General features: G+C 38.6%; 1 protein-coding gene across 39 annotated transcripts in view; it reads left to right on the forward strand.

The window, feature by feature from the left end:
* The window catches only part of CEP112 (centrosomal protein 112), a 562,721-nt gene that overhangs the window by 108,152 nt on the left and 438,673 nt on the right, over positions 1-15,896 (forward strand). The window lies entirely within an intron of this gene.

Here is a 15,896-nt window from a genome sequence, read left to right on the forward strand (position 1 = left end):
TCTATGTTAGTTCTTTTTTTGTTGTTTTGTCTTTGGACACGGAGTCTCGCTCAGTCACCCAGGCTGGAGTGTGGAGTGCAGTGGCACGATCTTGGCTCACTGCAACCTCTGCCTCCCAGGTTCGAGCAATTCTCCTGCCTCAGCCTCCCAAGTAGCTGGAACTACAGGCACTCACCACCGCGCCTGGCTAATTTTTTTGTATTTTCGGTAGAGACGGGGTTTCACTGTGTTGCCTGGGCTGGTTTCGAACTCCTGAGCTCAGGCAGTCTGCCCACCTTGGCCTCCCAAAGTGCTGGGATTACAGGCGTGAGCCACCGTGCCTGACCTCATTAGTCAGTTCTTAATGGTATAAAATAAAAATTTAGGAGTTTGAAATACTTATATTAAAGGATCCAGTAAATCTGGAGATAATTAATTGATACCAATTTTTTACAGATTATAGAGTTTATCTGTGTCATTGTATTAGTCCGTTCTCATGCTGCTAATAAAGACATACCCAAGACTGGGTAATTTATAATGAAAAAGAGGTTTAATGGACTCACAGTTCTGTATGGCTGGGAGGCCTCACAATCATGGCAGAAGGCGAAAGAGGAGCAAAAGCACATCTTACATGGTGACAGGCAAGAGAGCATGTGCAGGGAAACTGCCCTTTATAAAACCATCAGATCTCATGAGAATTATTCACTATCATGAGAACAGCACGAGGAAAATCCTTCCCCATGATTCAATTACCTCTCACTGGGTCCCTCCCACAACACATTGGAATGATGGTAGCTACAGTTCAAGATGATATTTGGGTGAGGACACAGCCAAACCATATCAGTCATGAAGGATTTCTTAAAGTATTTAATTTTGTTGAAGTTTTAGTGAGTCTTAAAATATTTAGCCTTTAGAAATGGAGCTATTTAATAAAATACAACTTCCATTTTAAATTCGTAATTGTTCAGAAGATACCTTAGATGTTAACATGAGTAAAATATGTAAAATTACTAATAGAATTAATGGTTATTTAACCGAATTTACTAATTAATATTAATATTACTATTAATATCTACTTTTATTGGAGTTAAAGAATTATAGTGGTTTGTTTTGGTGGCTACAGATACACATATAAAAATTTTTTTGTTTTTTGAGACAGAGTCTCGCTCTGTTGCCCAGGCTGGAGTACAGTGGTGCAGTCTTGGCTTACTGCAACCTCTGTCTCCTGGGTTCAAGCAATTCTTGTTCCTCAGTCTCCCAGGTAGCTGGGATTACAGGCACATGCCATGACATCTGGCTAATTTTTATATTTTTAGTAGAGACGGGGTTTTGCCACGTTGGCCAGGCCGGTCTTGAACTCCTGACCTAAAGTGATCCACTGCTTCTGCCTCCCCAAGTGCTAGGATTACAGGCATGAGCCACCGCACCTGACCCACATATTAAATATTTTAAGATGTTCTTAACAATTTTCAGTTTATTTTGGGCATATTTCTCATATGTTATGGGAAAACATATGTTCAGTGACAGTGATCCTTTATTTTAACTTTAGCCTATCATTCACAAACATACTTGGACTTGCTTGCCTTTGTAATTGCTAACACATTTTCTCTGATATCCACATCACAGAATTGTGTGACAGTGAGCATTATCAAGCAACGGGTCTTTCTTTCTTTTTTTAGTAATCTGAAAAAAGGCTTTTTGACATGACATTTGGAAAAGTTTTCTCACTGAAAATGAAAGAACAGACAACACAACAAGAAGAGGTCAATTTTTCAGAGAACAGATGGTAGAAATTGCTCCTTTGGTAAAAGGCGAAAGATTTATACAATCTGAAGATAAACCGGAGTAAAAAATTACTCTTTTTGTGAAATAAAATAGAAAATTTCCTTTGACCTTTCTTTTCACCCATATTGAATGTTTCCATCTATTGCCTAAAAAGAGATGTTGCTTCTTTATTATGTGTAATGCCAAGTAGGCCTTTTTTTTCCCCTGAGATGGAGTCTTGCTCTGTCGCCAAGGCTGGAATGCAGTGGCGCAATCTCGGCTCACCATAACCTCCGTCTCCTGGGTTCAAGTGATTCTCCTGCCTCAGCCTCCCGAGTAGCTGGGACCACAGATGCGTGCCACCATGTCCGGCTAATTTTTGTATTTTTAGTAGAGACAGGGTTTCACCATGTTGGGCAGGCTGGTCTTGAACTCCTGACCTTGTGATCCTCCTGCCTCGGCCTCCCGGAGTGCTGGGATTACAGGCGTGAGCCACTGTGCTTGGAATTAGGCCTTTTTTTTTGTCTGTGAGTCTGCTAGATAAATATATAATTTAAATAACTCTAGGATAAAGAAAGCCACAGTTATTGACATAATAAATGAGAGAACAGGTATAGATTTCATATAAAACATAGCATTCAGATATGCATAATGTCACATAATTTGATAAATAATTGTACAAAGAAATGCCATTGTAAATGCCACCCAGGCAAGAATTAGATAATTGCCAATATCCTAAGAAGCCTGCTGTCTGACCATTTGTAATCATACTCTCTTCCATCTTTCCTAGAAGTAATCACTATTCTGATTTTTCTGACGATAATTTTCACCTATTTGTTTTAATATTGATTTTAGCATTAATACCTGCATCTTTGAAAATTGAAATATTTTTATTTTACCAGATTTTGAACTTCATATGAAGAGAACTAAACTTTTTATTTATTTTTATTTTTTATTTTATTTTACTTTTTCTTTTATTATACTTTAAGTTCTGGGATACATGTGCAGAACGTGCAGGTTTGTTACATAGGTATACACTTGCCATGGTGATTTGCTGCACCCATCAACCTGTCATCTACATGAGGTATTTCTCCTAATGCTATCCCTCCCCTAGCCCCCTACCCCCTGACAGTCCCCGGTGTGTGATGTTCCTCTTGCTGTGTCCATGTGTTCTCATTGTTCAGCTCCCACTTATGAGTAAGAACATGCAGTGTTTGGTTTTCTGTTCTTCTGTTAGTTTGCTGAGAATGATGGTTTCTAGCTTCATCCATGTCCCTGCAAAGGACACGAACTTATCCTTTTTTATGGCTACATAGTATTCCATGGTGTATATGTGCCACATTTTCTTTATTCAGTCTATCATTGATGGGCATTTGGGTTGGTTCTAAGTCTTTGCTATTGTGAACAGTGCTGCAATAAACATACGTGTTCGTGTGTCTTTATAGTAGAATGATTTATAATCCTTTGGGTATATACCCAGTAATGGGAATGCTGGGTCAAACGGTATTTCTGGTTCTAGATCCTTGAGGAATCTCCACACTGTCTTCCACAATGGTTGAACTAATTTACACTCCCACCAACAGCGTAAAAGTGTCCCTATTTCTCCACATCCTCCAGCATCTGTTGTTTCCTGACTTTTTAATGATGGTCATTCTAACTGGTATGAGGTGGTATCTGCTTGTGGTTTTGATTTGCATTTCTCTAATGACCAGTGATGATGAGCTTTTCTTCGTATGTTTGTTGGCCGTATAAACGTCTTTTGAGAAGTGTCTATTCCTATCCTTCAGCCACTTTTTGATGGGGTTGTTTGTTTTTTTTCTTGTAAACTTGTAAAGTTGTTCCTTGTAGATTCTGGATATTAGCCCTTTGTCAGATGGATAGATTGCAAAAATTTTCTGCCCTTCTGTAGGTTGCCTGTTCACTCCGATGATAGTTTCTTTTGCTGGGCAGAAGCTCTTTAGTTTAATTAGATCCCATTTGTCAATTTTGGCTTTTGTTTCCATTGTTTTTGGTGTTTTAGTCATGAGGTCTTTGCCCATGTCTATATCCTGAATGGTATTGCCTAGGTTTTCTTCTAGAGTTTTTATGGTTTTAGATCTTATGTTTAAGTCTTTAATCCATCTTGAGTTAATTTTTATATGAGGTATTAGGAAGGAGTCCAGTTTCATTTTTCTACATATGGCTAGCCAGTTTTCCCAACACCACTTATTAAATGGGGAATCCTTTCCCCATTGTTTGTTTTTTTCGGGTTTGTCAAAGATCAGATGGTTGTAGATGTGTGGCGTTATTTCTGAGGCCTCTGTTCTGTTCCGTTGGTCTATATACCTGTTTTGGTACCAGGAACATGCTGTTCTGGTTATGTAGCCTTGTAGCATAGTTTGAAGTCAGGTAGCCATGATGCCTCCAGCCTTGTTCTTTTTGCTTAGGATTGTCTTGGCTATATGGGCTCTTCTTTGGTTCCATATGAAATTTAAAGTCGTTTTTTCTAATTCTGTGAAAAAAAAGTCAATGGTAGCTTGATGGGGATAGCATTGAATCTATAAATTACTTTGGGCAGTATGGCTATTTTCATGATATTCATTCTTCCTATCCATGAGCATGGAATGTTTTTTCATTTGTTTGTGTTCAAAGAGAACTAAACTTTTCATATTCTTTTATGTCTTGCTTCTTTTGCTCAACAGTATGTTAGAGGCATTGTTGTGCCATATAGTTGTAATAGGTTTGTTTGCACTGTTTTCTATTTAATGAATGTCATATTTCTTGCCTTTTTTGATAAACTTTATTCTAATTTTTTGCCTTTACAAATAATAATTCTATGAATAACCTTACATGTGTATCCTGATATACATATGCAAGAGTAGAAACGGGGTTTTACCATGTTGATCAGGCTGGTCTCGAACTACTGACCTCAGGTGATCCACCCATTTCAGCCTCCCAAAGTGTTGGGATTATAGGCATGAGCCACTGTGCCCCGCAGCATTCCTTTTTCTTAGCAGCCTTGCCAGTATGTTAAGTATTATTATTATTATTTTTGTCCTTTTAGTAATAGCCATTCTTACTGGTGTGAAATTGCATCTCATTGTGGTTTTGATTTGCATTTCTCTGATGATTAGTGATGTTTCGTATGTTTGTTGGCCCCTCGTATGTTTCAGCAGAAATCCTACAAGCTAAAAGGGATTGGGGCCCTATCTTCAGCCTCCTCAAACAAAACAATTATCAGCCAAGAATTTTGTATCCAGTGAAACTAAGCATCATATATGAAAGACAGGTACAGTCTTTTTCAGACAAACAAATGCTGAGAGAATTTGCCACTACCAAGCCACCACTACAAGAAGTGCTAAAAGGAGCTCTAAATCTTGAAACAAATCCTAGAAACATATCAAAACAGAATCTCTTTAAAGCATAAATCACACAGGACCTGTAAAACAAAAATACAAGTTAAAAAACAAAAACAAAAATAAAAAAAAAACCCCAAAGTATGCAGGCAACAAAGAGCGTGATGAATGCAATGGTACCTCATATTTCAATACTAACGTTGCATGTAAGTGGCCTAAATGCTCCACTTCAAAGATATAGAACCTCCTGAGCACAGTGGCTCACGCCTGTAATCCCAGCACTTTGGGAGGCTGAGGCAGGTGGATCATGAGGTCAGGAGTTCAAGACCATCATGGCCAATCTGATGAAACCCCGTCTCTACTAAAAATACAAAAATTAGCCGGGTGTGGTGGCGCATGTCTGTAGTCCCAGCTACTTGGGAGGCTGAGGCAGGAGAATCGCTTGAACCAGGAATGCAGAGTTGCAGTGAGCTGAGATCGTGTCACTGCACTTCAGCATGGGAACAGAGTAAGACTCCGTCTCAAAAAGAAAAGAAAAAAAAAAAAGATACAAAACCACAGAATAGAGCAGAATAGAGGACCTAGAAATAAACCCAAATACTTACAGCCCACTGATCTTCAACAAAGCAAACAAAAACATAAAGTGGGGAAAGGGGCACCCTTTTCAACAAATGGTGCTGTGATAATTGGCTAGCCACATGTAGGAGAATGAAACTGGAACCTCATCTCTCACGTTATATGAAAATCAATGAAGATGGATTAAGGACTTAATGTAAGAACTGAAACTATAAAAATTCTAGAAAATAACATTGGAAAACCCCTTCTAGACATTGGCTTAGGCAAGGATTTCATGACCAAGAACCCCAAAAACAAAGATAAATAGTTGGGACTTAATTAAACTAAAGAGCTTTTGCACGGTAAAAGGAACAGTCAGCAGGGTAAACAGACAACCCACAGAGTAGGAGAAAATCTTCATAGTCTATACATCTGACAATGGACTAATAACCAGAATATACAACTTGATGACAGTGTGCCTAGGTGATGATCTTTTTGTGATTAATTTCCCAAGTGTTCTTTGTGCTTCTTGTATTTGGATGTCCAGGTCTCTAGAAAGGCCAGGGAAGTTTTCCTCGATTATTCCCCCAAATATGTTTTCCACACTTTTAGATTTCTCTTCTTCCTCAGGAATACCGATTGTTCTTAGGTTTGGTTGTTTCACATAATCCCAGGCTTCTTGGAGCCTTTGTTCATATTTTCTTATTCTTTTTTCTTTGTCTTTGTTGGATTGGGTTAATTAGAAGACCTTGTCTTCAAGCTCTGAATTTCTTTCTTCTTTTTGTTCAATTCTATCCTATTGCTGAGACTTTGCAGAGAATTTTGCATTTCTCTAAGTGTATCCAATGTTTTCCTGAAGTTTTGATTGTTTTTTCTTTATACTATCTATTTCCTTAAATATTTCTCCCTTCACTTCTTGTATCGTTTTTTTGGATTTCCTTGAATTGGGCTTCACCTTTCTCTGATGCCTCCCTGATTGGCTTAATAAGTAACCTCCTGAATTCTTTTTCAGGTAAATCAGGGATTTCTTCTTGGTTTGGATCCATTGCTGGTGAGCTAGTGTGATTTTTTTGATGGGTGTTAAAGAGCCTTGTTTTGTCATATTATCAGAGTTGATTTTCTGATTCCTTCTCATTTGGGTAGGCTCTGAGAAGAGTCTAGGACTGAAGGCTGTTGTTCAGATTCTTTTGTCCCACGGGGTATTCCCTTGATGTAGTATTCTCCCCCTTTTCCTCCAGATGTGGCTTCCTGTGAGCTGAGCTGCAGTGATGGTTATCTCTCTTCTGGGTCTAGCCACCCAGCGAGTCTACCTGGCTCCGGGCTGGTACTGGGGGTTGTCTGCACAGAGTCCTGTGATGTGAACTATGAATTGCTCAGCCATGGATACCAGCACCTGTTCTGGTAGAGGTGGCATGAGGGTGAAATGGACTCTGTGAGGGTTCTTAGCTTTAGTGGTTTACAGTTCTATTTTTGTGCTGGTTGGCCTCCTGCCAGAGGGTGACACTTTCCAGAGAGCATCAGCTGTGGTACTATGGAGAGGAACCAGTGGTGGACGTGGCCCTAGAACTCCCAAGAGTATGTGCCCTTTGTCTTCAGCTACCAGGGTGGATAGGGAAGGCCCAGGAGGTGGGGGCAGGGCTAGGCATGTCTGAGCTCAGACTCTCCTTGGGCAGCTCTTACTGTGGCTGCTGTGGGGGATAGGGATGAGGTCCCAGGTCAATGGAGTTGTGTACCTAGGAGGAATATGGCTGCCTCTGCTGAGTCATGCAGGTTGTCAGGGAAGTGAGGGAAGGCTGGCAGTCACAGCTCTCACCCAGCTCCCAGACAGTCTTCAGGGCTGGTCTCACCCCCACCATGTCCCCCTAGCAGGCCTGAGTCTATTTCCAGGCAGTGGGTGAGCAGGGCTTGAGAACTTGCCCCAGGCTACCTAGTTCCCAGCTGCAAAAGAAGAGAGCTTTGGTTCTTACCCTGCCTGTGGAGTCTGCACACTGGATTCGCACCTTTCTCTGAGTTCTGGCCCAGAGCCTTCTCGCCCAGTTCAAATTGTTACAAAGTTCAGCTGGAGACTTCCTTCTCTCTGTGGTATTTCCCCCTATGCCTCTAGCTGCCCTCGCGAAAGGTCCCTGTGGTACCAGGCAGGAATGGCCTGCTTGGGGACCCAGCGAGCTCCCAGGGCCTTTCCTGCTACTTCCTCTACCCCTGCATTTCACTCAGCCATCTAAATTGACCCAACTGTGGGTAAGGTCGGAAACGTCTCCTGCAAACCAGACCTTGAGTTTTCCCAGTGGGGGTGTGTGTTTGGGAATGGAGGGTCTCCCTTTCCCACTTCTGCAGTTTGGGAACTCACAGTATTTGGGGTGTCTCCCGGGTCCTGCAGGAGCAGTCCTCTTCCTTCAGAGGGTCTGGGGGTCCCCGCGGGACTCCTGGTTCATTCTTGCAGTCATTCTTGAGCTAAAATTCATGATGCAAGCCTCTGCACGCTGCTCTGTCTGTCTGAGTTGGAGCTGCAATCTAGTCCTCATGCCTCTCATCCACCATAATGATTCCCATTCAAGATCCCATTGCTAATTTTTTAACAGTCTCTTGTAATTAGAGTGTTTAGTCCATTTAAATTTAATATAGTTACTGATCGATATGGTTAGGTTTAATCTACCTTTTTGGTGTTCGTTTCCACTGGTACCCCCTTTTTTTATTTTTCACTACTCTGTTGCTCCTTTCTTGCCTTATTTTTAGTTATTTTTTTGTTATTCTATTTTAATTTTTCTATTGACTTCTTGGCTATACTTTCCCTTTGTATGTTTTCTTTATTGGTTGCTTTTGGGCTAAAATTATGCATCCTTGCCATATCAAAGTCAATTTTTAGTGTCAATATTGTGCCGCTTACACTGGACTTTTTGTATTTTCTAATTTCCACCTCATAAATCTAATAACTTTAAAACAGTATAATCTAATTTAACCCTACAATCATTTGTGCTGTTGTCATAGTTCTAAATACCTTATGAAACCTAACTTTTGAGGTTGTTGTATTATCTTTAAATAGTTGTGTTTTGGGGAATTGTGAGAAAATAAAAATGACTTTTATGTATCTCTGCTTACGTACTATTTCTAGTACTTTCCTTCATTTCAGAGTTTCTAAGTTTTCATCTTTAAGAATACCTTTTACTATTTGTTTTAGTGCAGTTCTACTGGTGATGAGTTAAGTCATCTGAATTTTTCTTTTAGCACTTCTAAGATGTTATTCCTTTGTCCTCTGGTTTCCATTGTTTCTGTTGGGGAGCCTGTTGTTTCTCTGAATGTAATGCCTGTTTTCCTCTGGCTGCTTTTAAGATTTTTCTTTTTTTTTTTTTAGACAGAGCCTCACTCTGTCACCAGGCTTGAGTGCAGTGGCACGATCTTGGCTCACTGCAACCTCCGCCTCCTGGGTTCAAGCGATTCTCCTGCCTCAGCCTCCTGAGTACCTGAGACTACAGGCACGCGCCACCACGCCCAGCTAATTTTTGTATTTTTAGTAGAGATGGGGTTTCACCATGTTGGCCAGGATGGCCTCGAACTCTTGACCTTGTGATCTGCCTGCTTGGCCTCCCAAAGTGCTGGGATTACAGGTGTGAGCCACTGTGCCCAGCCAAGATTTTTCTTTTTGTTTTCGTTTTTCAGCAGTTTGTGATGTTTCTAGGTGTTGTTTTCTTGCATTTATCCTGCATAGAGTTCATTGAGCATCTTGTTCTCTAAGTCAGTATTTTTATATTTTATCAAACTTGGGAAATTTTTGGCCATTATTTCTTTAAATAATCTTTCCCTATTCTTATTTGCTTCTATAGGAACCCCAATTACATGTATATTAGACTCTTGGATTTTGTTTCACAGTTTCCAAAGTGTTATTGATTTTTAAAAATCAATTCTTCAATCTTTTTTCTGTCAGATAATTTCTGTTGTTCTGTCATCAAATTTACAGACTCCTTTATCTGTTCTCTCTAATCCATTAAGCTCATCTAGTGAATTTTTGTTCCTTTGAATTATTGTTGCACTTTTCAATTCTGGAATTTTCATTTGTTTCCTTTTTATAATTTCCATTTATCTGCTGAGATCCCCTGTCCGTTCTTTCATTAAAATAATACTTTCCTTTAATTTTTTTTTTATTATACTTTAAGTTTTAGGGTACATGTGCACATTGTGCAGGTTAGTTACATATGTATACATGTGCCATGCTGGTGCACTGCATCCACTAACTCGTCATCTAGCATTAGGTATATCTCCCAATGCTATCCCTCCCCCCTCCCCCCACCCCACAACAGTCCCCAGAGTGTGATATTCCCCTTCCTGTGTCCATGTGATCTCATTGTTCAATTCCCACATATGAGTGAGAATATGCGGTGTTTGGTTTTTTGTTCTTGCGATAGTTTACTGAGAATGATGGTTTCCAATTTCATCCATGTCCCTACAAAGGACATGAACTCATCATTTTTTATGGCTGCATAGTATTCCATGGTGTATATGTGCCACATTTTCTTAATCCAGTCTATCATTGTTGGACATTTGGGTTGGTTCCAAGTCTTTGCTATTGTGAATAATGCCGCAATAAACATATGTGTGCATGTGTCTTTATAGCAGCATGATTTATAGTCCTTTGGGTATATACCCAGTAATGGGATGGCTGGGTCAAATGGTATTTCTAGTTCTAGATCCCTGAGGAATGGCCACACTGACTTCCACAATGGTTGAACTAGTTTACAGTCCCACCAACAGTGTAAAAGTGTTCCTATTTCTCCACATCCTCTCCAGCACCTGTTGTTTCCTGACTTTTTAATGATTGCCATTCTAACTGGTGTGAGATGATATCTCATAGTGGTTTTGATTTGCATTTCTCTGATGGCCAGTGATGATGAGCATTTTTTCATGTGTTTTTTGGCTGCATAAATGTCTTCTTTTGAGAAGTGTCTGTTCATATCCTTCGCCCACTTTTTGATGGGGTTGTTTGTTTTTTTCTTGTAAATTTGTTTGAGTTCATTGTAGATTCTGGATATTAGCCCTTTGTCAGATGAGTAGGTTGCGAAAATTTTCTCCCATGTTGTAGGTTGCCTGTTCACTCGGATGGTAGTTTCTTTTGCTGTGCAGAAGCTCTTTAGTTTAATATACGCAAATCAATAATATACGCAAATCAATAAATGTAATCCAGCATATAAACAGAGCCAAAGACAAAAACCACATGATTATCTCAATAGATGCAGAAAAAGCCTTTGACAAAATTCAACAACCCTTCATGCTAAAAACTCTCAATAAATTAGGTATTGATGGGACGTATTTCAAAATAATAAGAGCTATCTATGACAAACCCACAGCCAATATCATACTGAATGGGCAAAAACTGGAAGCATTCCCTTTGAAAACTGGCACAAGACAGGGATGCCCTCTCTCACCGCTCCTATTCAACATAGTGTTGGAAGTTCTGGCCAGGGCAATCAGGCAGGAGAAGGAAATAAAGGGTATTCAATTAGGAAAAGAGGAAGTCAAATTGTCCCTGTTTGCAGACGACATGATTGTTTATCTAGAAAACCCCATTGTCTCAGCCCCAAATCTTAAGCTGATAAGCAACTTCAGCAAAGTCTCAGGATACAAAATCAATGTACAAAAATCACAAGCATTCTTATACACCAACAACAGACAAACAGAGAGCCAAATCATGAGTGAACTCCCATTCACAATTGCTTCAAAGAGAATAAAATACCTAGGAATCCAACTTACAAGGGATGTGAAGGACCTCTTCAAGGAGAACTACAAACCACTGCTCAAGGAAATAAAAGAGGATACAAACAAATGGAAGAACGTTCCATGCTCATGGGTAGGAAGAATCAATATCGTGAAAATGGCCATACTGCCCAAGGTAATTTACAGATTCAATGCCATCCCCATCAAGCTACCAATGACTTTCTTCACAGAATTGGAAAAAACTACTTTAAAGTTCATATGGAACCAAAAAAGAGCCCACATCGCCAAGTCAATCCTAAGCCAAAAGAACAAAGCTGGAGGCATCACACTACCTGACTTCAAACTATACTACAAGGCTACAGTAACAAAAACAGCATGGTACTGGTACCAAAACAGAGATATAGATCAATGGAACAGAACAGAGCCCTCAGAAATAACGCCGCATACCTACAACTATCTGATCTTTGACAAACCTGAGAAAAACAAGCAATGGGGAAAGGATTCCCTATTTAATAAATGGTGCTGGGAAAACTGGCTAGCCATATGTAGAAAGCTGAAACTGGATCCCTTCCTTACACCTTATACAAAAATCAATTCAAGATGGATTAAAGATTTAAACGTTAGACCTAAAACCATAAAAACCCTAGAAGAAAACCTAGGCATTACCATTCAGGACATAGGCGTGGGCAAGGACTTCATGTCCAAAACACCAAAAGCAATGGCAACAAAAGACAAAATTGACAAATGGGATCTTTCCTTTAATTTTTGAATATGTTTTCCTTTAGTTCTTTGAAGGTATTTATATGAACTTCTTTAAACTGTGATGTGCTGAAGTAGAGTCATCTTGGGCCTTATTAACTTCTTTTATTTATTTATATTGATTTTGCCTAAGGACAAAATTTTCTTTTCTTTTTTATTTTTTTTGGTGCATCTTTATTACTTTCTAGATAAAGGACCTTGTGGTTGATACCTTGTAGGGACTCTGTATTCTGTTATTTTTCTCCATAGAATTTTTTTTTTGTTGTTGTTCTTATAGGCTGTTCAATTACTAGTTAATCACCTTTAAGTTGTGTAGACTTGGTTTTTACATTCTGTTAAGGCAAATACATAGAAAGCCAAAGATATTATCCAACACCGTGGGACCTGTCTTACAAACTATCTTTCTGAGGCTTGCTTTCAGTCCTTGTAGGTAGGTTTAGAGTAGTCCTAAGGTGTGGCCTTTATGTTGTTTCAGCTGAATTCCCAGGTATTTGCAAGTTGTTAGGAAGCTGTCTCCACCTGGCTGGGCAGGTCTTTGGTGCTTCTCAGCACTTTAACCTGTAGCAGCTGTTACATTTTCTACTTTGTAGCAGTAATGTTTTGTTATTCACCCAGGGTGCACACATCCCAGCCATCAGCCTGTGGTTGAGGAGTGACAGGGAGATCTTCTGGGAAGCTTATACCTCTTTAGTGCCCTGCATTTAAGATTCTTTAACTGCCCAGAACTCTGACCTCTGCTTTCTCAGCTCAGTAGGCCTGTGGTGCTCCATATGGACTCCAGTTGTTGTACCCAGGCGGAAAGTTGGGACTATCGTGGTCTTCAATTCTTGAGGATCACAGTACTGCATTGCCTATTGTCCAATACTTGAGAACGGTTATCTCATATATTTTATCCCATTTTATGGTTAACAGTGGGAGGTTAGTGTGGTACCCTGCTTCATTATAGCCTGAAGTAGATCTGCAAGCCTAATTTTTACATCTTACATTTGAAATTGATAATGTATATTCTGATGTCAGAAAAAGAAAACTTAAATGTTTTTGAAGTCAGGCTTCCTTGGAGGTCAAACTAATTAGAAATGTTTTTCAATTTCAGTCTATATAGATGAACACATAGGTACATATCTATATTTATATCTACATCTGTATCTAAATCTGTATCCTTATACTGTCTTTATATTATATAGTAGCAAGATTGTTTCTATATTCTAATCCTGATGTTTCATCAGGCATCATGCCCTAGTTGTACATAATACATCCAGGATTTCTACTTTAGAGTACAGGGTGGAAATATAGAGCTATTCTGTAGCATCAAGGTAAGAGTTTCCAGAGATGAGATACTCTTAACTTTTTAAAAGGATGGCAGTGGAGATACTTTCTTTGTAATATTACCCTTAGAGTAACTTGGTGCTCACTGTCTTAACCAAGTTACTGAGCTGTACATTGGAGATATTGGGACAAACTAGCCTCCTTCTAATATGATGCAATGAAAAAGGACACAGTATCACTTTAGTGTCATTCTTGCCAAAATCTCATAAACCTAGTCATGAGGAAACATCAGACAAATCCTAATGGAGAGACATTTAATAACGGTCTGTACTCTTAAAAAATGTCAAGGTCACTAAACACGAAGAAAGGCTGTTCCAGATTAAAGGAGAAATAAATAGTTGATGTGACAACTAAAAGCAATGCGTGATCCTTGGTTGGATCCTGGATTATGAAAAATAATAGCTATAAATGACGTTACTGTGATAATTTGTAAAACTTGAGTACAAACTGTGCAGTAGATAATATCATTGTGTTAATATTACATTTCCTCAATTTGATAACCATGCTTTGGTTATCAAAGACAGTGTTCTTGTTCTAAGGAAATATATATTGAAGTTGTTAGGGATAAAGAGGCAGGATGCTTCTAATTTACAAATAATTGAGGAAGTAATATGTATGCATTTATATATATGTAGAGGTAGATATAGACATAAAATGGCAAAGCATATAGGGCAAAATATAAAAAATTGGTAAATCTGGGTAAAGGGCATATGGGAGTTCCTTGTGCTATTATTGCAACTTTAAGTTTAGTATTATGCCAAGGCAAAAAGTTATAACCAGAAGAATAGAATTTAGATAAATATCTTTGGTTGTAAGAACAGAGATCCATCAAGCTACATAAAATAAAAAAGATACACAAAAATCCTTTTGAGTTCAACTAACCCTAGTGTCATTGAGATTGTTGGAGCGTGAGTTTGCTTCCCTTGTATCTCAGATGCTATGTGATTTCTCATCTTTGTGTATTTGCTCTGCTTTTTTCTATATACTGGATTCGCCTGCTTTCTCTTGGTTGCCGCACTTTAGAACTTGGGTTTGCTCCCCAAAATAGCTAACTTGGTGTGTTAGTTCAGATTCTTGAGAAAGAATCTGAATGATTTTTTGCTAGCTAATGGATTGCTTACGCATATCTCAGGTATTTATTCCTAACTTGGTCAATAAATAATGAGGTAGGGCTGGTGAGAGGTGTTGGGTTGGGGTTACGGTAGCGCACTCACATGGTATTTAGGGCTTACCCTCAAAAGCTGAGGGTATGACAAGTTCTCTAGAAGGTGTTATGGGAAGATCTGGCAATGAATCATGTCTCTTAGACCTGGCCAGCTTTGTCATACTGTTTTTTGGCTTTAGTTCCCTTTTAATAGACTCCAAAAATGCTTCTGTGAAGGATCTTTACATGGAATTAGATTGTCTAGCCTCCTTTCTGCAAAAACGAAGAAGAAATATTGTGTGATTTAGAGACAAGGGAACTGAATTTTTTTTTTGCATAGCAAATGGTTAACTGTCTCTTTCTCCACCATTCATAACATTTAAGTCATGAATTTGTATTATGTTAACTTTTGTTTGTGAAATATAAAATCTCAGTTTGATATGTTAATATGATATATATGTTTATCTTGCTAAATTTATTTTGTATTTGAAAAAGTAATTGAAAATATAAAGTGTATTTCAAAAATTTTCAAGAAAATATTTTGAAGGTACATTAATAATATTAAAATGTTTTTCCTAAATGTGGTTGATTGATATTTTTGCATACTTACTTTGTGCCACACATTGTCCTGGGTATGGTCATTTAAATTATTTTATTGAATATAATTTTCACAATCCACTGAGGTAAGGATACTTTTCCTTAATTAGCAGAAGAGGAACTAGAGTGTCAAAGGGTCACTTGCTCAGAGTCACAACAGTGCATATATGGTGGGATTGGAATTAGAGTTGGAAAAGAGGTCTGCCAGACTCCAATGTATAATACTTAACTCTCTTAAATTGTGAGGAATCATGTGGCCAAATACTTTCACATTTGAGATAATCAATTTTATGTCGCTCTTCTTGAAACCTGTCACTACTGCTCTTTTAATTCTAGGATACACTTCTTATATTAACAAGATTGGTTACATTTTTGGCTTTGCTCAGAGCACCGTTGCATGTGGTGTTGGTTTGGAGAGGATAGAAGTTAAGGAATGCTTGGAAGGAGATAAAGTCACTCCCTTGAGGGAGCGGGGGTCTATGATTCTGGGAGAGAGAACTGAAAAACTATCGAAAGATATGCACTTATCAGTCATTTGCCATTTTTATGGATATTCATTCTCAAGTCATATTTACATATGTAGGTTAATTAGAGTATTTTAAAATGAGCAAGTAGATCAAAGAAAAAAATAAAAGTTTGGAAGAGACTTACTGAAATGAAAAATAATGAAGAGTAAAATACTGTGTGGATTTAAATGTAAAAGCAAAATATCACTTTAAAATGCCTTTCTCTTT

The sequence above is a fragment of the Gorilla gorilla genome, chromosome 4 (assembly GCF_029281585.2).
Source record: "Gorilla gorilla gorilla isolate KB3781 chromosome 4, NHGRI_mGorGor1-v2.1_pri, whole genome shotgun sequence".
In the NCBI taxonomy this organism is placed as follows: domain Eukaryota; kingdom Metazoa; phylum Chordata; class Mammalia; order Primates; family Hominidae; genus Gorilla; species Gorilla gorilla.